Genomic DNA, 21,864 nt, shown 5'->3' on the forward strand with positions numbered 1-21,864 from the left:
AACCCAGAGGTGAACCAGAGCAGAGTTCACTTTTATGACCCTACAGTCAAAGATGTCTAGCACAGAAACAGACTTCTTCGGTCCAACCTATGCCAACCAGATATCCTAACCTAATCTATCTAAATTATATCCTATCTGCCACTCCTCAGCCCATTGGCCCATCTGATCAATATCCCACTGTACTCTGAGATAACCTTCTTCATTGTCCATAATAGCTCCAATTTTGGTGTCACCTGCAAACTTACTAACTATACGGCCTCTGTGCACATCCAAATCATTTAAATGAATGACGAAACAAATCCAGAAAAACATACATTTCTCTGGGTTTGAATGTGCTCTGTGTAAATCCTGCCCTCTGACTCTTTTTACCAGGGAAGGCTGTACATACATCCCTCTGAACTTTGCCCCCTACAAAGCTGGCGGCAGCGCACGTGTCCAGTGAATCATTGCCCCGAATAAAGATGGCGGCGCTCACTCGGGCCGATTACTCAACGAGGCATATTCCCGTTTGTTGCAAAAACGGTACTGTAAGTTTCAAACTTGTATTTTCCGATGTGTACCAAATGATTGTAAAATCTCTCAGACCATACCAACACCATTTCCGTCCCGCTTCCTCCTGTTTATTTCTTTCCTTACCGACAGCCCTCCACCTACACACACTCCGAACATCCGCGCCCACCGCGAGGATGATCACGTGGTATAGTCTAGTCCCGCCCTCATTCACTGATTGGTCGGAGGACCAACTGCCCCGCCAGGTCCTCCAGCTCCTTCCCTGCCTTTCCATTGGTCCGCCGCGGACATCAATCACTTCTTCGACCACTCCTCAGCCCATTGGCCCATCTGATCAATATCCCACTGTACTCTGAGATAACCTTCTTCATTGTCCACAACACCAACTGTTGGCTGGAGCATGCGCACTGCTTCGTGGCTTTTGTTGCTGTTTCTCAGTTACAAGAGTGAGGGACAAAGTTAAAAATCACACAACCACCTGATGAAGGACCAGCAAAGTAGTGCTTCCATTCAATAAGATCATGGCTGATCATTGTGTGGCTGCAGAACCATTTACCCACGTTCTCACCGTATTCCTTAATTAATTATTTCTTTTTTGAAAAAGCTAACTTAGCTTTAAAAACGTTCATTGAACTAGCATCAACTACTTCCCTGGGCAATGCACTCCATCGAGGTCAAGACGTTCCTTCTCAATTCACTCCTAAATTTGCTGCCTCTAACCTTGTGGTGATGCCCTCTTGTCCTAGCTTCACCTGCCAGTGGAAACATCCTCTCTACGTCTATTTTATTCATTCCATTTTCGGCCTGTGCCCGAAACGTCGAATCTCCTGTTCCCTGGATGCTGCCTGACCTGCTGTGCTGTTCCAGCAATAAAGTTTCAACTTCCAAATAAACCTGTTGGACTATAACCTGGTATTCTGTGAATTTTAATTTTGTCCATCCTAATCCAACACCAAGTCACGAGTGAGGGAGGAATGCATAACATAAGAACAAAAGATCTTGGAAAAGGAGAAGGCCGTCCTGCCCTTAAAGCCTGCTCTACCATTCAATAAGATCATGGCTGATCATTTTGTGGCTGCAGAACCATTTACCCACGTTCTCACCGTATTCCTTAATTAATTATTTCTTTTTTTAAAAAGCTAACTTAGCTTTAAAAACGTTCATTGAACTAGCATCAACTACTTCCCTGGGCAATGCACTCCATCGAGGTCAAGACGTTCCTTCTCAATTCAGTCCTAAATTTGCTGCCTCTAACCTTGTGGTGATGCCCTCTTGTCCTAGCTTCACCTGCCAGTGGAAACATCCTCTCTACGTCTATTTTATTCATTCCATTCATTATTTTATATATTTCCATTCTTCTGAATTCCAATGAATATAAGCCCAATATACTCAGTCTCTGTTAAACCAAACCCCTCACCTCCGGAAACAACATAGTTAACCTCCTCTGCACTCCCCCCTAGTGCCAGTACATCCTTGAGCACGTATGGAGATAAAAAATGCATGCAGTACCCCAGGTGTGGCCTCACCAGCATCCACTATAGCTAGAACATAACCTTTTCTTTTTAAACACAATCCCTTCAGCCATGAAGGACAAAATTCCATTTGCCTTCTGAACTGATTGTTATACCTGGTGAACAACCCTCCTGCAGAAGGATGTTCAGTTTCCTCTGCATAGCAAATAATGTAACTTTTTTAAAATTCAAGTAATAATCTTTTTATTAATGTTTCTCCAACCAAAGAGTATGACTTTACATTTATGAACATATATTCCACTTGCCAAACCATTGCCCACTCACTCAATGTTTCTATGTTCCTCTGCAGAGTTTCCCAGTCCTCCGCACACTTTGTCCTGCTACTCATCTTAGTCTCATATGCAAACTTTGACACCCGACATGTGGTCCCCAACTCCAAATCATCTGTATCAATTCTAAATAATTGCAGTCCCAACACTGATCCTAGAGGCACACTACTAGTTACTGATTGCCAGCCAGAATAAGGCTTGTTTATCCCCACTCTTTGCTTCCTGTTAGTCAACCAATCTTCTATCCATGTTAATACTCTATCCCATGCACCCTTATATAATGCAACAGTCACTTGCATGGCACCTTGATGAAGGCCTTTTGGAAATCCAGGTACACCTCATCCACTGGGTCCCTGTTGTCCACCTTGCTCGAAATGTCTTCATAGAGTTCCAAACGATTTGTCAAGCATGACCTACCCTTCATGAATCCATTCTCTGTCTGCCCAATGGGACAATCTCTATCGAGATTCCCTGCTATTTCTTCCTTGATAATAGACCCAAGCATCTTTCCAACTACAGAGAATAAACTAACTGGTGTAGAATTCCCTATCTTTTGTCCACCACCTTTTCTTACAGTCCTTCCTTTTCACTGGAATATGCCTTTGCTGAGCACTTCCTAAGATGTCTTTGAAAATCTGCAGTGAGATAAGATCACTTACAGTGCACAGAGCAGGGAGCAATGAGAGGGCTCCAAACATCGCTAACAGGACATGACGTAGATACAGTGCTGGAGGGGGAGCACAGTACAGTACAGACACACCCCAGACTCAATCACCACCTCTACTTTAATTTACGTTGCACTGAGACAGCATGGGGTGTTCATAGTTATCAATCCAGGCCTGTGCTGTCTTAGTGAGCATCAGGACAACAGAGGGGCAAGCAGGCCTCCGACGAGATGTTGGGAATGCTGCCTGGGATCTTTCAGTTCTGTGTTCTCCCTCCATCACTGTGCTAATGCTCACTACTCTGCAACTCTGTGCCTTTTGGCATGGTTTGTGCACCAGTGTCTTCAGTAATTTTTAACTCCTATATTAGTTCCTGTCCCTGTAACTACCTCCCTTCCCGATAGTCCTCCACATATTTGAAACATACTGCATTCCAGACTACCATCCTTATCGCTGTAAATTGCTTCAGTGTCTACAACATGCTTTATTTCGGTACTGTAATCCTCTTTAACTGGATACAGAGTGATACAGCGCAGAAACAGAACCTGTGGTACAACTCATCAATGCTCTCCATATTTCCTATAATGAATGAGTCTCATTTGCCTGCGTTCGGCCCTTAGCTCTTCAAACTTTCTCCCCTCCATGTACCTGCCCAAATGTCTTTTCCATGTTGTAATTGTTCTTGTTTCTCCCATGTTCCCCTGGAAGTCTGTGCACCATCCTCTGTGGATAATGTTGCCACTCAGCTCCCTCTTTAATTCTTTGCTGTCTCATGTCCCGTTTGTACTCTCCAGTTTTTGACTCCCTTACCCTTAGCAATTCACCATTCTTAGGCCCAATCCTTGTGGCACTCCACTGATCACTGGCCTCCAGTCGAAAAAACAATCTTCCACCACCACCCTCTGTCTTCTACCTTTGAGCCAGTTCTGTATCCAAATAGCTAGTTCTCCCTGTATTCCGTGAGTTCGAATCTTGCTAATCAGTCTCCCATGGGAAACCTTGTCGAACACCTTACTGAAGTCCATATAGATCACATCTACTGCTCAGCCCTCTTCAATCCTCTTTGATACTTCTTCAAAAAACTCAATCAAGTTTGTGAGACATGATCTCCCACGCACAAATCTCTATCTCTAATCAGTCCTTGCTTTTTCAAATACATGTACATCCTGTCCCTCAGGATTCCCTCCAACAACTTGCCCACCACCGACGTCAGGCTCACTGCTCTATAATTCCCTCGCTTGTCCTTACCACTCTTCTTAAACAGTGGCACCATGTTAGCCGACTTCCAGTCTTCCGGCACCTCACTTGTGACTATCGATGATACAAATATCTCAACAAAAGGCCCAGTAATCACTTCTCTAGCTTCCCACAGAGTTCGAGGGTACACCTGATCAGGTCCTGGGAATTTATCCACCTTTATGCATTTCAAGACATCCAGCACTTGCTCCTCTGTAATATGGACATTTTGCAAGTTATCACCATCTATTTCCCTACATTCTATATCTTCCATATCCTTTTCCACAGTAAAAACTGATGCAAAATATTCTTTAAAATCTCTGTCTTTTAAACGTTGTAATTGTAACTACATCCACCCTTCCCCAGGAAGATCATTCCACAATCAAAACACCCTCTGGGTAACAAATAGCCCCCATGTCTTTTTTTTGAACATCTTTCTCTTCTAACCTTAAAAATGTGGTCCCTCCTCTTGAGACTCCCCCATCCTACGGAAAAGGCAACTACCATTAAATCGATCTATATCTCATTTTTTAAAATAAACTTTTATAACATCACATTTCAAACTCCAGGCTCCAGTGAAAAAAGACTCAGCCTATCCAGCCATTTTTCAGAACTCAAGCCTTCCATATCCAACAATGTCCTGGTAAATCTCTGCTGAACACCCTGCAGCTTAATAATATCCTCCCTATAACTGGGCGACCAGAACTCAACAGAGTAGTGCAGAAGAGTCCTAATAAATGTCTGCACAATCTCAACATGACGTCCCAAATCCTGCACTCAATGGACTGAGCAATAGTCAGGCATGCGAAGCACTGTCTTATCCATCCTGTGATGCAAACTTCAAGATTTATGTACCTGAACCCGGAGGTCCCTCTGCTCTAAAACACTAACCGAGGCCCGAACATTAATTGTATAAGCTCTACCCTTGTTTGTTTTACCAAGTGCACTACCTCGCATTTATTCAGATTGAATACCATCTACAGTTTTTCAGCCCATTCACCCATTTCATCAAGATCCCTTTGTAATCTCAAAAAACCTCCTTCACTGCCCACTATGCCACCCTCCAGCCTTTCCAGCACATCACACATGGCTGTCAACGGTACAAATATCTTTGCTCGCGGCTCCACAATTTCTACCCTAGCATCGCACAATATCCTGTGATACACTTAATCAGGTCCTGGGGCTTTCCATAACTTTGTGTTGTAAAGTCTCCAGCACCACCTCTTCTATAACATGCACTCTTTTTAAGTCGTAGAGATGGGCAGCATGGAAACAGACCCTTTAGTCCAACTCATCTATGCTGACCAGAAGATCTAAATAAATCCATCCCATTAACCAGCATTTGGCCCATGTACCTCTAAACCCTTATTATTCATATACCCATCCAGATACCTTTTAAATGTTGTCATAGTATCAGTATCTGCTACTTCCTCTCTCAGCTCATTCCATACGTACATCACCATGTGCATAAAAAAGCTGTCCCTTCAGTGCCGTTTAAACCTTTCCCCTTCAACCTTAAACCTATGCTCTCTCGGTTTGGACTCTCGAACCCCAGGGAAAAGACCTTGACCGTTTACCCAATCCATACCCCTCATGTTTATATAAACCTCAGTCAGGTCACCACTCAGTCTCCGATGCTCCAGGGAAAATAACCCCAGCTTATTCAGCAACAATCCTGGCAACATCTTGTTAATCTTTTCTGAACACTTTCAACTTTCACAACATCCTTCCTATAGCGGGGATACTGGAATTGCAGAGAACTCAAAATGTGGTCTAACGTATTACTCTTGTTCCCTGAGTTCCCCAGTCTTTGTCCACAATAAGTTCTGGAGTAGAAAATATGTTTAAGGTGTTAGCCATATCCTGCGGTTCCACACACCAATGGTCTCATTAATCTTTAAGGGATACTATTTTGTCTCTAGTTACTCTTTTAATATATTTCTACAATCACTTTTGGATTCTCCTTATCATTCTCTGCTGAGGCTATTTCATGTACCCTTTCTGCATTCCTGATTTCTACCCAAAGTGTACTGCTAAAGTCCCTGTATATCCTCAGGGATTCCCTTGATCCAGCTGGCTATACCTGACATGTGCCCCCTTTTCAGGAACATGCTGGTGGTGATCACTCAATGTATCTCACTTTTAAAATATTCTCACTTGCCAGCCTTCCCTAGACTCCCTAATCACCCTTTGAGAGTTCCTGGCTAATATTATCAAGATTGGTTTGGCCCCATTTTATAACTCGAACTTGTGGACCAGCCCTGTCCTTTTCCATCGCTATTTTCAAACTAATATATTTGAGTCACTTTGGCAAAATGCTTTCCCACTCACACCTCAGTCCCTTTCCCTACCTTGTTTCCCAAGGGGAGGTCAGGTTTTGCCCCTTTCTCTTTTCAGGCCATTTACATATTGATTGGGAGTTTTCTGGAACACAATTACCAAATTCCTCCCTTGCAAACAGTGAACACTGGCAGTCCCAGTCTAGGTTTGGAAAGTTTAAAAACCCCAACCATAACAGGCCTATTATTATGATTGATATTTGAGATCTCCTGATATGTTTGTTCCTCAGTCTGCTACTGATTATTCGGGGTCAGTAGGACAATCGTGTCAGAGTGATGACCCATTCTTGTTTCTCAGTTCCACTAACATAGCTTCACTGGGTGATCCTACAGGAATATCCTCTCTAAGTACTGATGTAATGATTCATGCAATCAAAACCCACCACCACGCGTCCGCTCTTGCCTCCCCTTCGATGCTTCCTGTAGCATCTCCACCTTGAAACAATGAGTTGCCAGTCCTGCCCCTCCCTCAGCTGTGTTTCTGTAATAATTATAATATCCCAGTCCCATGTTCCAATCCATGCCCCGAGTTCATCTTCCTCAGCTGTCAGGCCCCTTACATTGAAATAAATGCAGTTTAATCATCAGTTCCCCCTCTCTCATTTCCTGCTATGTTCTTGCGTGCCTTGTCTGCTGAAGTTGCTATCTTTAACTTGGTCACCAACCTCAAACTTCTTTCTGGCCTTATGACTGTTTAAGGTGCAACACCCTGCCAGATTAGATTATATCCTCTCAAGCAGCTCTAACAATTCGCCCCATCACCTCCTGCTTCCAGTTCAGGTGCCTTCCCCACCCTGTCAACCTATGCTGACACCTTCAGACATCCAGGGACTTGCCCACCAAGGTCCCGGTGTTACTCAGTTCTCCGGAGGACCTACCCTTCATGATGTATATCCTTCGCTTATGAGACTTCCCATAGTGCCTTACCTCACAGTGATCAGAAATAAACTCCATCTGCCATCACTCAGAGTGTGTACAACTCTGAGTATGACTAACTTCATCCAGTCTCCCCAACCGTCCCTACCTCTAATTGTCGAGAGAATGCACAACCCTCCCTATTGCGTTAACCTCCTCCAGTCCCTCTCATGGACACCATCTATGTAAGCTTCTCCTGTTCCTGACTATATTTTCCTCCTGTTCCAATCAACCCTTGTGAACTTTGTGACCTAGTCCAATCTCTGCAGTGCTCTGTATAATCAGTCTCACTGTGCCTGGAACCTGGCTTCAATTCCAGACTTAGCTGACTGTCTGTGTGGAATTTGCATGTTCTCCCCCCGACTGTGTGGATTTCTTCCGGGTGCTCTGGTTTCCTGCCATAGTCCAACATTTGCACGATATGTGGATTGGCCATCATAAATTGACTGTAGTATTCAGGCAAGTGTGGTTTAGGTGAGTTCACCATGAGGAATGCAGGGTTTATTTGACAGGGAAAGGGATGGGTCTGGTTATGATGCTCTTTAGAGGTTTGGTGTGGACTTGTTGGGCCGAATGGCCTGTTTCCACACTGGAGATTCTATTCAGGTTATTGTCCAGTCCTGTCAACCATCCCCGTCTCTTGAACCTTGCCTCATCCTCAATACTCTCCTTATATGTGTAATCTCCAACAGTTTCTAAAACACTCCTTGGCGATGTAAGCTTCTCCAGTCCTTACAAAGATCGATATGACTGTCACCTCTTCCTGCTTTTAGAACCCTCTCTATAACTGTTGCCATTCGTTACAGCACTCCCAATCACTGTTCCATCCTGAAACCCCCAAAAACATTTATATCTCTGTAAACTCATCTAGACTGTCTATACTTACTTTTGACAATCCCGTTCTGAGACTTTCTCGATATCCAAAAAGTAATTAAGTGTAGATAACCCTTATTACTGTAACCTGCCTTCAGCCTTACAGCACTGAGGATCTGTAGAACATCTTTTCAACCCGACAGCCATCTCTATGTCTGTAATCTCCTCCACTCCCCATAATACATTCTGTCTGAGCTCCTCTGTAGTCCATGAAACACCCCCTAACATTGTCTGTATCAGTGTAACCTTCACCAAAAACACAACCTTCCCTATCTGTGTAAATCCCTACACCAGTCCCTATCCCTCTAAGCTCTGTCTAACAATACAACCCTCCAAGTTTATGTATTCACCTTCAGTCCCTACTCGCCTCCCTATCTGTGTAACCTTCTCCATGCATTTTTGCTACAGTCTCTTCAACTGTCCCTGTCAGTGTAACCTCTTCCAGACCCGAAAACTCCCCTCTCTTTAACTTTCTTCGGCCACACATCTCTCACTATCTGTGACCTACTCCTGTCGGAGAACCCTCCCTCTGTAAATTGCTCCAACTCTTCAACTCTCCATAAGCTCCTGCAGCTCTTACAGCACTCCCTATCTACCAAACCTCTTCCAGTCCCTAAAACGCCATCATTCTCTAGAGACCGTACCACCAGCCCTATCTGTGTTATCCTCTCAGGTCCCTGCAACACTCCCGATCTGTAGATCCCTCTCCAATGCCTGTGCCTCTCCCGATCCTGTTCCTACAAGACTCATTAACAATGTAACATCCTCCCGTCACTATCACCCACCCTGTCAATGTAAGCTCCTCCTGCATCTCCAAACATTTACTCATCTTCTGCTGTGGTTTTGTTCGCCGAGCTGGAAGTTTTTGTTGCAAACGTTTCGTCCCCTGTCTCGGTGACATCCTCAGTGCTTGGGAGCCTCCTGTGAACTGCTTCTGTGGTGTTTCCTCCGGCAATTATAGTGGCCTGTCCCTGCCGCTTCCGGTTGTCAGTTTCAGCTGTCTGCTGTAGTGGCCGGTATATTGGGTCCAAGTCGATGTGTTTGTTGATGGAGTTTGTGGATGAGTGCCATGCTTCTAGGAATTCCCTGGCTGTTCTTTGTTTGGCTTGCCCTATAATGGTAGTGTTGTCCCAGTCGAATTCATGTTGCTTGTCGTCTGCGTGTGTGGCTACTAGGGATAGCTGGTCATGTCGTTTCGTGGCTAGCCTCACAGGAGGCTCCCAAGCACTGACAGGGGGACGAAACGTTTGCAACAAAAACTTCCAGCTCGGCGAACAGAACCACAGCAACGAGCACCCGAGCTACAAATCTTCTCACAAACTTTGAATTTACTCATCTCCATAACCTTCTCCAGCTCTACCCCCATTTGTGTAAACATCACTCTCCACTCAAACCCTCCCTACCGCAGGAACTTCTTTCTGTTTGTTCTATGCTCCCTTATCTGTGAAACTGTCTCCAACCAAACTTGCTACCCAATCTCTCAAAAGCCAATCCAGATTCCACAGCCTCCATGTCTAAATAACCCCCAGAACCTAAGCTTTCCTATATCTATAAACGTCTTCAGTCATGATGACCCTCCATATCTCTGTGTGTTCCGCCAGATGATATAAACCTCTTTATCACTGTCATCTGCTCAGCTCCCTAAAACAGTCCCTGTCTGTGTAATCTAGCCCTGTCCTACAAACATCCTTATCCCTGTAAACTTCTCTATCCCTCCCAACATTCCCAACTCCATGAACCCATCAGCCCTACAGCTCTCCACATTTCTGTAACCTCCTGTCGGTCTATGGTCCTCCTTCCCTGTGAAACCACCTCCAGTCCCCACATCCCTCCCAATCTGGGTCCTCTGCTGCAGATCAGGCCATTGCTGTCTCTGTGAACACCTCCACTCCTGACAACTCTTCCCATTTATGTAACCTCGTTCAGACCCCATACTCTCCAGCTTCCTGAATCCTCTTCCTGCCATTGCAACCAAAACCATGTTTATGTAACAACCTCCAGTGCTTAAAGCTCCCCGACTCAGTAACCTCTTGCAGTCCTAACAAAACACCTAAACCGTGAAACCTCTCATTTCCCTACAATCCTCCCTCCCTCCCTCCTCAAATGCCTTCATCACCATGAAACCTCCCAATTACTGAAGACTCCTTTTGGCATTGCAACCCTCCTAATGTCTGCATAATCCTCCTGTCCTGATACCCCTCTCTATCTCTGTAATCCCCACCACCCTCCAGTGCCCTTCTGGGGAACATGGCAGAGGGGAGAAGATTTGTAGCGTCTGAACCATATTACGGAGGTAGAAGTCTGGAAATTACAGATTTGGTCTAATGTTTGTGGCGTGCAGATTATTGGCGTGGACTCGAAAGAAAGGATTTATGACTACTTGGAAAACCATAGTTAAATTAGAGACAGCATGGGTTTGTGAGGGGCAGGTCATGCCTCACAAACCTTATTGAATTCTTTGAGGATATGACATAATACATTGATGGCTCATTCAGAAAAGAAGGATGATTGGGATACAGGGAAATCTGTCTGTCTGGATGCAGGATTGGATGGCCCAGAGAATACAGAGGGTGGCAGCAGATGGACAGTATTGAGCCTGGGGCTCAGTGACCAGTGGTGTTCTATAAGAATCAGCTCTGGGACCCTGCTCTCTGTGATTTTTGTAAATGACTTGGATGTGAATGTTGGAGAGTGGGTTAGTAAGTTTGCCAATCACATGAAGGTTGTTGGGTGGTGGGGAATGTGGAGGGCTGTGTAGGTTGCAATGGGACATTGACAGGACGCAGGGCTGGACTAGATGTGGCAGATGGAGTTCAATCTGGAAAAGTGTGAAGTGATTCATTCTGGAAGGTCGAACCTGAATATAGAATACAGCGTTAAAAGGCAAAATACTTGGCATCGTGGAGGAACAGAGAGATCAAGGCGTCCATGTCCATCGATCCCTCAAAGTTGCCACGCACGTTGATAGGGTTGCTAAAAAGGCATATGTTGTGTTGGCTTTCCTTAGCAAGGGGATTGATTTCAAGGGCCGTGAGGTTTTACTGCATCTTTATAGCGACCTGGTGAGACCACACTTGGAATATTGTGTTCAGTTCTCGTCCCATCTTTACAGGAAGGATGTGCACATTTTAGAGAGTGTACACAGGAGATTTACCAGGATGCTGCCTGGAATGGAGGGCATTTCTTATGGAGAAAGTTTGAGGGAGCTAAGGCTTTTCTCATTGGAGTGAAGAAGGGGGTGGGGTGACTTGGTAGAGGTGAACAACGTGATGAGAGGCACAGAGAGAGTGAATTGTGAGAGACTTTTTCTCCTATGGCATAAATGGCTATTACAAGGCGGCATAAATTTAAGGTGATTGGAACACAGATAAGAGGATAGAGAATGGTAACTGGTTGGATGGACTGCCAATGTTGGTAGTAAAATTAGACACATTCGGGACATTTAATAGACTCTTGGACAGACACATGGATAGTAGTAAAATGAAGGGTATGTAGGCGAGTTTGATATTACAGTCGGATAAGAGGCTGGCATAGCATCATGGCCGAAGGGTTCGTTGTTCTACGTTCTGTGTGGTGAACTGGGTAATAAGCTCAAATCAGTGTAAAAAGGATATGGCATTCAGGAGGAGCTAGTGAACTGGATACAAAATTTGCTTGATGGTTTTAGACAGAGGGTGGTGGGAGACATGTTGTTTTTCTGACTGGATGTATGTGACCAGTGGTGTAGTGGGCCCACTGTTGTTTGTCATTTGGATAAATGGTTTGGATGGGTGTATTGGTTTCCTGGTAAGTCAAGATTTTGGGTGTCACTGAAATTGGTGGTAAAGTGGACAGTGAAGAAGGTTATCTGTGATACAACAGGAAGAACAGTACTGCTGGGATAGTGGGCTGAAGAATAGCAGATGGAGTTTAATTAGATAAATGTGAAGTGTTCCATTTTGGTGAAACAAACCAGGGTGGGACTTGTACAGTTAATGTTCTGTCCCTGGGTAATGTTATCAATCAGAGACCAGGGATGCAGGTACACAGTTCTTTGAATATGGTTTCACAGGTAGACCGTCTAGTGAAGCAGGCCTTTGGGATGGTTACCTTCATTGGGGAGAGCATTAAGAGTAAGAGTTGGGATCTCATGTTGTGGCTGTAAAAGACATTGGTGGGGCCAACATAAAAACATTGTTGAGCAGGAGGAAGAACTCCTCTAGTCACTTACTTCCTTTAAGGAAGGGCATTAAATATTCTAACCTGGTCTGGCCAACATTTGACTCCAGACCCACAGCAATCTGGCTGACTCTGAGCTCCCCTCTGGGTAATTAGCAGTTGGGTTAAAGAATGTTGTTCCAGGCAGTGACACCCACATCCCATGAATGAATAAATAAAAATACATATATCCCTCCCTACCTCTGCAAACCCTTCCAGCTGCAGCAATCCGTCCTGGCTTTGTAACACCGTTCATACTCTGACCACTCTCTGTAACACTCTCACCACCTCCAGCACCTTCACCTCTCCCTGTTCCTATTGTGTCAATAAACCCTGACCGTGGTTTCCCTTCCCACAGCCTTCCCCCGTGCTAGCAAACCCTTTGCAATCTATTTAACATTTACTCCTAAAACACTCCCTCACTTCAGGATTTTAAGAACTTTTTGGGGATCTTCTCAGCCTCATAATCTAGTATGATCCCTTTTGTCCTGAGTGCGGGACCAGTGTGAATTTCTTGCTGAGGTTTATACTGTTTCAATGGAATGTCCTTCTGTTGAGTGTTTTACACTGTTCCCTCAAATGTTTTCTGCTGTCCATTTACAGACACATGTCTCAGTCTGTTTAGCCAGTTTACCTTGTTCATTTCTCCCCTCAAACACATGTAATTGGCTATTTTTGTTTTTATTGTAGCGTGTCCTCTGTGAATCACTTTAAAACTTTATATTTATTTAAACTGCACTTTATCACAATTTCCCGAAGGATCTCTCCCGGTGACATGATTCATTCATTAAGTTTATCACACGGTCGCTCTGCGACAGTTTTGTCCCTAGCCAGTTGCACAATGTTTTGCTCAAAGAAACACTGAATAAAAAATTACCGAAGTCCTCTTCCAATATCAATGTTGACCGTGTGTTGTCCCAGATTATACGAATATTGAAGTTTTCCAAAATTATCGCAATGCATTTGTTAAAAAATTCCAATAAGTCCCGATGTAATGCAATGATGAGCAATGGAATACTGTTCAGTGGCTAAAACTGTTCTGCTGCTTGTGTCCTTGGCAAGTAGTAATTTACATTCAGACTGACTCTACTTCATGATTTGCAGCCAAATGCTTTCTCTGTAATACCTTTGTTATCCATTACTTTTAGTGTTACCCATTTTTCCTGAGTTTCCGCAAGATTGTGAACCATTGAATATTTTTGTTCACCCTGTCTCCCTGGTGTCTAAATCTCTTTTATCTCTGTGTCCCAAATCCATCTACCTTATTACAGTGACATTGCCCATTAAAAAAAAACATAACTTACTCTTTCCCACAATTTTCTGTCACAAATCTTTTCGCTGATGTACAATTTTAGTTAAACTCTGTCCCTTCCTGTTCCTTTCTGCTTGTCTTCAGCCTCATCCCCATGCTGTTCCATTGCTTCACCTTTTCTCTTTGGATTTGGAAAGCTCCTTTTACCCGAACCCTGTCCCAGCATCCTCCCTGTCAGTTTAAAGCCCTGTCCATAAACCTACCGACATGATCTACCAGGACCCTTGTCCCAACACGGTTCCAGTGGGACCATCCGAATGGATTATTTATTAAATCATGTATGGGATCTGGCTGACCAGCCTTTCTTGCCCAGTCCTAGCTGCCCTTGAACTGAGTAACTTGCTTGGCCTTTGAAGAGGGTCATTGGGAGGCAAATACTTTGCTGTGGGTATGTCGTTCAGACCACGTGAGGATGGGCAGATATCCTTCTCTGAATGACATAGCAGCCTGGGATACCTGCAGCGGTGTTTGTGCAGTGTGTCCAGGAAGCTTTTCTAACTCAGTATGTAGATTGTCCGACAAGAGGGGAGGCCATATTGGATTTGGTACTTGGTAACGAACCGGGACAAGTGATGGGCTTGTTAGTGTGTAAACATTTTGGTGATGGTGACCACAATTCTGTGACTTTCACCTTGGTTATGGAGAGATATAGGTGCGTGCAACAGGGTAGGTTTTACAATTGGGGGAAGGGTAAATACGATGCTGTAAGAGAGGGGCATAGGCTGTCAGGGAAGGATGTCGTGGAAATGTGGAACTCTTTCAAGGAACAGATACGACGTATCCTTGATATGTATGTACCTGTCAGGCAGGGAAGAGATGGTCGTGTGAGGGAACCTTGGCTGACGAGGGAGGTTGAATGTCTTGTAAAGAGGAAGAAGGGGGCTTACATAAGGTTGAGGAAACAAGGTTCAGACAGAGCGTTAGAGGGATACAGGATAGCCAGAGGGAGCTGAAGAAAGGGATTAGGACAGCTAAGAGAGGGCATGAAAAATCTTTGGCGGGTAGGATCAAGGATAAACCGAAGGCATTTTATGCGTATGTGAGAAACATGAGAATGACGAGAACGAGAGTAGGTCCGATCAAGGACAGTAGTGGGAGACTGTATTGAGTCAGAAGAGATAGGAGAGGTCTTGAATGAGTACTGTTCTTCATGATTTACAAATAAGAGGGACCATATTGTTGAAGAGGAGAGTGTGAAATGGACTGGCAAGCTAGAAGAGATACGTGTTAGGAAGGAAGATGTGTTGGACATTTTGAACAACTTGAGGATAGACAAGTCCCACGGGCCTGACGGGATACATCCTAGGATTATGTGGGAAGCAAGAGAGGAAATTGCAGAGCAATTGGCAATGATCTTTTCGTCTTCACTGTCAACGGAGGTGGTACCAGGGGACTGGAGAGTGGCGAATGTTGTGCCCCTGTTCAAAAAAGGGAATAGGGATAACCCCGGGAATTACAGGCCAGTTAGTCTTACTTCGGTGGTAGGCAAAGTAATGGAAAGGGTACTGAGGGATAGGATTTATGAGTATCTGGAAAGACACTGCTTGATTAGGGACAGCCAGCACGGATTTGTGCGGGGTAGGTCTTGCCTTACAAGTCTTATTGAATTCTTTGAGGAGGTGACCAAGTATGTGGATGAGGGTAGAGCAGTGGATGTAGTATACATGGATTTTAGTCAGGCATTTGATAAGGTTCCCCATGGTAGGCTCATGCGGAAAATCAGAAGGCATGGGATAGAGGGAAATTTGGCCAGTTGGCTAGAAACTGTCTAACCGGTCGAAGTCAGAGAGTGGAGGTAGATGGTAAATATTCAACCCGGAGCCCAATTACAAGTAAAGTTCCGCAGGGATCAGTTCTGGGCCATCTGCTGTTTTTAATTTTTATTGATGACTTGGAAGAGCGAGTCGAAGGGTGGGTCAGTGAATTTGCAGATGATACGAAGATTGGTGGAGTTGTGGATAGTGAGGAGGGCTGTTGTCGGCTGCAAATGGACTTAGATATGATGCAGATCTGGGCTGAGGAGTGGCAGATGGAGTTCAACCCTGTCAAGTGTGAGGTTGTCCATTTTGGAAGGAAAAATAAAAATGCAGAATACAGAGTTAACGGTAGGGTTCTTAGTAAGGTGGAGGAGCAGAGGGATCTTGGGGTCTACGTTCATAGGTCTTTGAAAGTTGCCACTCAGGTGGATAGAGCTTGTAAGAAGGCCTATGGTGTATTAGCGTTCATTAGCAGAGGGATTGAATTCAAGAGTCGTGAGGTGATGTTGCAACTGTACAGGACTTTGGTTAGGCCACATTTAGAGTACTGTGTGCAGTTCTGGTCGCCTCAGTTTAGGAAAGATGTGGAAGCTTTGGAGAGGGTGCAGAGGAGATTCACCAGGATGTTGCCTGGAATAGAGAATAGGTCGTACGAGGATAGGTTGAGAGTGCTAGGCCTTTTCTTATTGGAACGGCGAAGGATGAGGGGTGACTTGATAGAGGTTTATAAGCTGATCAGAGGAATAGATAGAGTAGACAGTCAGCAACATTTTCCCCGGGTACAACAGAGTGTTACAAGGGGACGTAAATTTAAGGTGAAGGATGGAAGGTATGGGGGGATGTCAGGGATAGGTTCTTTACCCAGAGAGTGGTGGGGGCAGGGAATGCGCTGCCTATGGGAGTGGCAGAGTCAGAATCATTGGTGACCTTTAAGCAGCAATTGGATAGATACATGGATGGGTGCTTAAGCTAGGATAAATGTTCGGCACAACATCGTGGGCCTCCCTCTTTCGCTGGGAATCCTCTTACTCTCACGATGCTGATAAAATACTTGTGGCTCTTCCACAATCGTGTCTGCCAAATATATTTCATGACCATTGTTTGTCCCTCATTTTCCACAATCCCCTTGCACTCTCTATACTTGTGAAGGTCTTCACCTGATTTTATTGCACTGTATTTCCTTTATCAAACTCACGTTATTACTTGATCAGTATTCGCTGGACTTGCTGCCTTTACTATTCACACTTCAAGGAGCACACCGGCCCTGCGTTCTCACTGCATCACTTTATAATACTCCACTTTCCTAACATGGACCCAACTGCAGGGAGTTCCTCCCTGTTTCTGTTTGCCAGATCCTCTGTAATGATCGTGACACTATAGGAGGCTCAGTTGTGAGGGGGGCAGACAGGAGACTATGTGGCTCCAGAAGAAATCCCAGGATGGTGTGCTGCCTCCCAGGTACCAGGGTCAAGGATGTCTCTGAGTCATTATTGAACATTATGAAGGGGGAGGGTAAACATCCAGAGGTCATTGTGCACATCGGTCCACATGACAGAGGTAGACAAAGGGATAGAGTCATGTGAAATGAGTACAGGGAGTCAGGTGAGAAGTTAAAAAACAGGATATTGACCTTAATGATCTCCAGATTACTCCCAGTGCCAAGTGCCAGTCAGGATAGAAATAGAAAGGTAGGCCGGATGGATGTGTGGCTGAGGAGCTGGTGTAGCGGGCAGGGTTTTCAGTTCTTGGGTCATTGGGATCTCTTCTGGGGTAGAGGGAACCTGTACAAAGGGGATGGTTTGCACTTGAAGCAAAGAGGCACAAGTATCCCCGGGAGGAGATTTGCTAGTGTTACCCATGAGGACTAAGTTTGGCAGGGAGTTGAGACTCTGAGTGAGAGAGGGACCATCGAAAAGTCAGGGGAAATACATCAGCCATCAAGAGCAAGTTACCTATTCAGGATATCCAGGGGCACAGTCGAGGGAGGGAAAGATATCTGGTTTAAAGGGCATTTATTTCATCACACGAGGTCTGACTGGGATATTATAGCCATAATAGAAACATGGCTAAGAGAAGGGCAGGACTGGCAGCTCAGTGTTCCAGGATAAAGAAACTACAGGAGTGACAGAAGGACAAGTAAGTGAGGAGGGGGAGTTGTCCTTTTGAATAGGAAGGACATAACACCTGTGCATCGAGACAATTCTCTTAAGCAGTCATCAAATGGTGCGGTAAATTTAAAAGCTAGAAACAAAGAGGGGATGGTCAGTCTACTGGGATCGTATTCGAGACCCTCAAATAGCCAGCGGGTACGAGAGGAGCAAATGTATAGTGAGTTTGCAGGTACCTATGAAAATGATACAGTAGTATTGGATGGAGATTTTAACTTCCCCTGGATTGACTGGATCACCAAGAGTGTAAAAGGCCCGTACTTGATGGAATTTGTAAAATGTGTTAAAGAAAGTTTCCTCAATCAAGACGTAGATGGCTCTATGCTACTCAGGTGGGTGCAACACTGGACCTCTCCTCAGAAAACGAGGTCAGGCAAGTGACTGAAGTATCAGTCGGAGAGCACATTGCGTCCAGTCACCACAACTGTCTTTGTTTTAACATAGTTGTGGAAAAAGATCAGACAGGTTGACAGATTTAGGTCTTAAACTGGAACTGAGCCAATATTGGGGCCATTCAGCAGGATCGAGCAGGGGTTGATTGGGTGAAGGTAAAACTCACACAACACCAGGCTATAGTCCAGATGGTTTACCGAGGAACCTCGATTATCTGAACGAGATAATTGTTTATTCGGTTAATCGATTCAATACCTTTCCTCTGGGGCTCGGAGTTTTCAGTCCAGTCTGCTCCCTGTTCAGGTGACTAGGCAGCAGCAAGCCATGAGCGAGCCCCTACACCCTGTCAAATCCCAAAAGCACACCCTGCACGCCTCCAAACCCATCCAACACTGTCCCCACCCGCCTCTCAACGTCGCCCCCCCAAACCGACCCAACAGCGAATCCTGCCCCCAAAACCATCTGACACCACCCTCCACCCGCTGCCTGCCCCCATCTCCCAGACATCCTCCATCACCCTCAGCCCGTCCCCAAACCTGTTCAACACCGCCCCCCGCCCAACACACACACCGTCCAATCCATGTCCACGCCCATGCCCCCGTAATGTTACCCAGGTAAGCGGATAGTGAAGAAGGTGTTTGGTATGCTTTCCTTTATTGGTCAGGGCATTGTTTATAGGAGTTTGGAGGTCATGTTGCAGCTGTACAGCACACTGGTTAGGGCACTTCTGGGATATTGCGTGCAGTTCTGATCTTTTTCCTATTGGAAGGTTGTTGTGAAACCTGAAAGTGTTTAGAAAAGTTTTGCAAGGATGTTGCCAGGGTTGGAGGATTTGAGCTATCGAAAGAGGCTGAAATCACTGGGACTGTTTTCCCTGGAGCGTCAGAGGCTGAGGGGTGACATTCTTGAGGTTTATAAAATCATGAGGGGCATGGGTAGGATATACAGACAAGGTCTTTTGCCTGGGGTAGTGGAGACCAGAAATGGAGGGCGTATTTTTAACGTGAGAGATGAAAGATTTAAAAGGGACCGAAGGGGCAACCTTTTCACGCAGAGTGTGGTTATGTATGGAATGTGCTGCCAGAGGAAGTGGTGGAGGCTGATACAATTGCATAATTCAAAACGCATCTGGGTTGGCATGTGAATAAAAAGGGTTTAGTGGGATATGGGCCAAGTGCTGGCAGATGGGACGAGATTAGGAAATGATATCTGGTCGGCGTGGATGAGTTGGACCGAAGGGTCCGTTTATGTGCTGTACGTCTCTAGGTCTCTCTGGCTCGAAATGTTTTCCACTGTTCATTTACAGACTGACATTTCAGTCTGTGTCCCCTGTTTACCTTGGTCAGTTCTCTCTCAAAATCATATAATGGACTTTGTTACTGATGTTCAGGTGTGCTTTATGGTCACTTTAAAATGTCATAATCTCTTTGAATTCCAGTATAATTTCTTGGAGGATCTCGGTGTGATATTACTCATTCACTCAGCTTCATCACCCAACGGTCGATCTGAGATAGTTACATCCCTAGCTATTTGCACAATGTGTTATTCAAAGAAACACAGACAAAAACATTCAAGGAGGATCTCAGATAATATCACTCTTGCCAATGTGTCTGTCCCAGATTATACAAAGATTGAAGTCTCCAAAAATTATCACACCACCTTTGCTACAATTTGTAATGAATTCCTGTTTAATGCAGGGATGAGAAATGGAATGCTGCAAGGCAGCATAAAAACTGTTCTCCTGCTTATGTTTTTGACACACAGCACCCAGAATTTGCATTCAGGATGATTCAGCTGCAAAATCTGAGACCTTTGTTATCCATTAGTGTCAGGGTTCCCATCTTGCTTTTCCATTCTGCCTGAGATCCTGTAAGGTTGTTTACTGTTGAATATTTATGTTCCACCTTTTGTTCAACCTGTAACCACGTCTGTCTGGTGACTAAATCTCATTTATCTCTGTGTCCCAAGTCTATTACCTTATTGTAGATACTTTGTCCATTCCAAAAAAAAACATTATAATTTCCTCTTCCCCACAATGTCCTATCGGAAACCGATTCATTGATGTACAGTTTTAGTTAAACTCTGTCCCTTCCTGTTCTTTTCTGCTTGTCTTCAGCCACATTCCCATGCTGTTCCGAGGCTTCACGTTTTCTCTATGGATTTGAAAAGCTCCTTTCACCTGTACCCTGTCCCGGAATCCTCTATAAACCTACCGACATGATTGGCCGGGACATTGCTCCCAACAGTGTTGAATTTAAATCACTCGTGAGATTTCGCTGTCTCTGGCTGGCCAGCAACGCATGCCCACCCTGACCAGCCTTAGAGCTGAGTGGCTTGCCAGACCATTACAGAGGGCATTTGAGAGTCAATCGCATTGCTCTGGGTCTGGATTCATATGTAGTCTCGACCGGCAGCCTATAACAGATTTCCTTACTTTAAGGGTATTAAGTAGTCATATGGGTATCCCTGCTACTGGCATTAAATTCTGGATGAACAGTCTAGTGAGAGTAACACGAGGCCATTGCCTGGCCCACTGATAGCTCACTCATCCCTGAGTACTGATCCGTGTGCACCTTCTTCCTGACCATGATTTGATCCTGATAACTTCCTGCACTCTGGTGATATCACACAGTCTCTCTCCATGTGTTATATGTCACTGTGAGGGTTTAATTGATGCCGGTGACTGCACCTTTTGCAGTTACTCCAGATCCTGAACCAACAGAATTCTCCACTCCAGGGAGATGCAGCAGCACAGACCAGGGATGGAGACTGGGATTTTCCAGATCTCTGTGGGACTTGGTGCCATTCTCCATGTTTAACCATCACTGCATCAGTCTGATTTCCCATTCTATTCATTTTTCTGTCTCCTGTAGGTTATCAGGATATTTCTGACTCAGCAGAATTCCCAATACCTATTTCGTCCATCACCACACTGAAGACAGTTGGTCAGCCAGAGAGATGGAGAGTGAGATCTGGAGCCTTCAGTAAATCCTGCAGTGAGGTAAGATCACTCACAGTGAACAGAGCAGAGTGTATTTAAGGGATCGAACTTTGGTCCAGAAGATATGACATAGATACAGTTTTGTAGCACGGACACAGAGCATGATGGTTCCAGGCTCAATCCTCACCCTCTTGTTTACTTTCATCTCTGCTGTACTGAGCCTTTCTACGTCAATATAGGAAGTTGACAGTTATCAATCCAGGCCTGTGCTCTCTTGATGAGGATCAGTACAACAGAAGGGAAAGCAGACCTCCCGCAAGGAGATGGGCATTGAATCCTGGGATCTTTCTGTTCTGTATTCCCCCTCTCACACTGTCTCTTGTCATGTAATAGAGTCATACAGCAAGGAAACATACCTTTTTGTCCAACTCACTTGCGACAGTATCTTGTATGTTTGTAATTCCCAGAAAATTTCCTGCTTCTATAACCTCCACCCCTCCCTTATTCCCGCTGTATATTTCAAACCTACTCCAGTGCTGACAACTCTCCCTGAATGTAAATTGCTCCAGTGTCAATAACATGCCCAATCTCAATAATCACATCCTGCAGTCTGTCCAATAATCCCTATTTCTGTAGTCTTGCACAATACTTACAGTGCCCCCGTCACTGTACAATCCTCCAGTCTGGATCAAAATACCCACCTGCGTACCTTCTTCAAGCCCGAGGAGAACATGATATCACTGGAACCTTCTGCAGG

The sequence above is a fragment of the Chiloscyllium plagiosum genome, unplaced genomic scaffold (genome assembly GCF_037043375.1).
Source record: "Chiloscyllium plagiosum isolate Xiang-an unplaced genomic scaffold, Cpla_swu_hap1 HiC_scaffold_14, whole genome shotgun sequence".
Lineage (NCBI taxonomy): Eukaryota > Metazoa > Chordata > Chondrichthyes > Orectolobiformes > Hemiscylliidae > Chiloscyllium > Chiloscyllium plagiosum.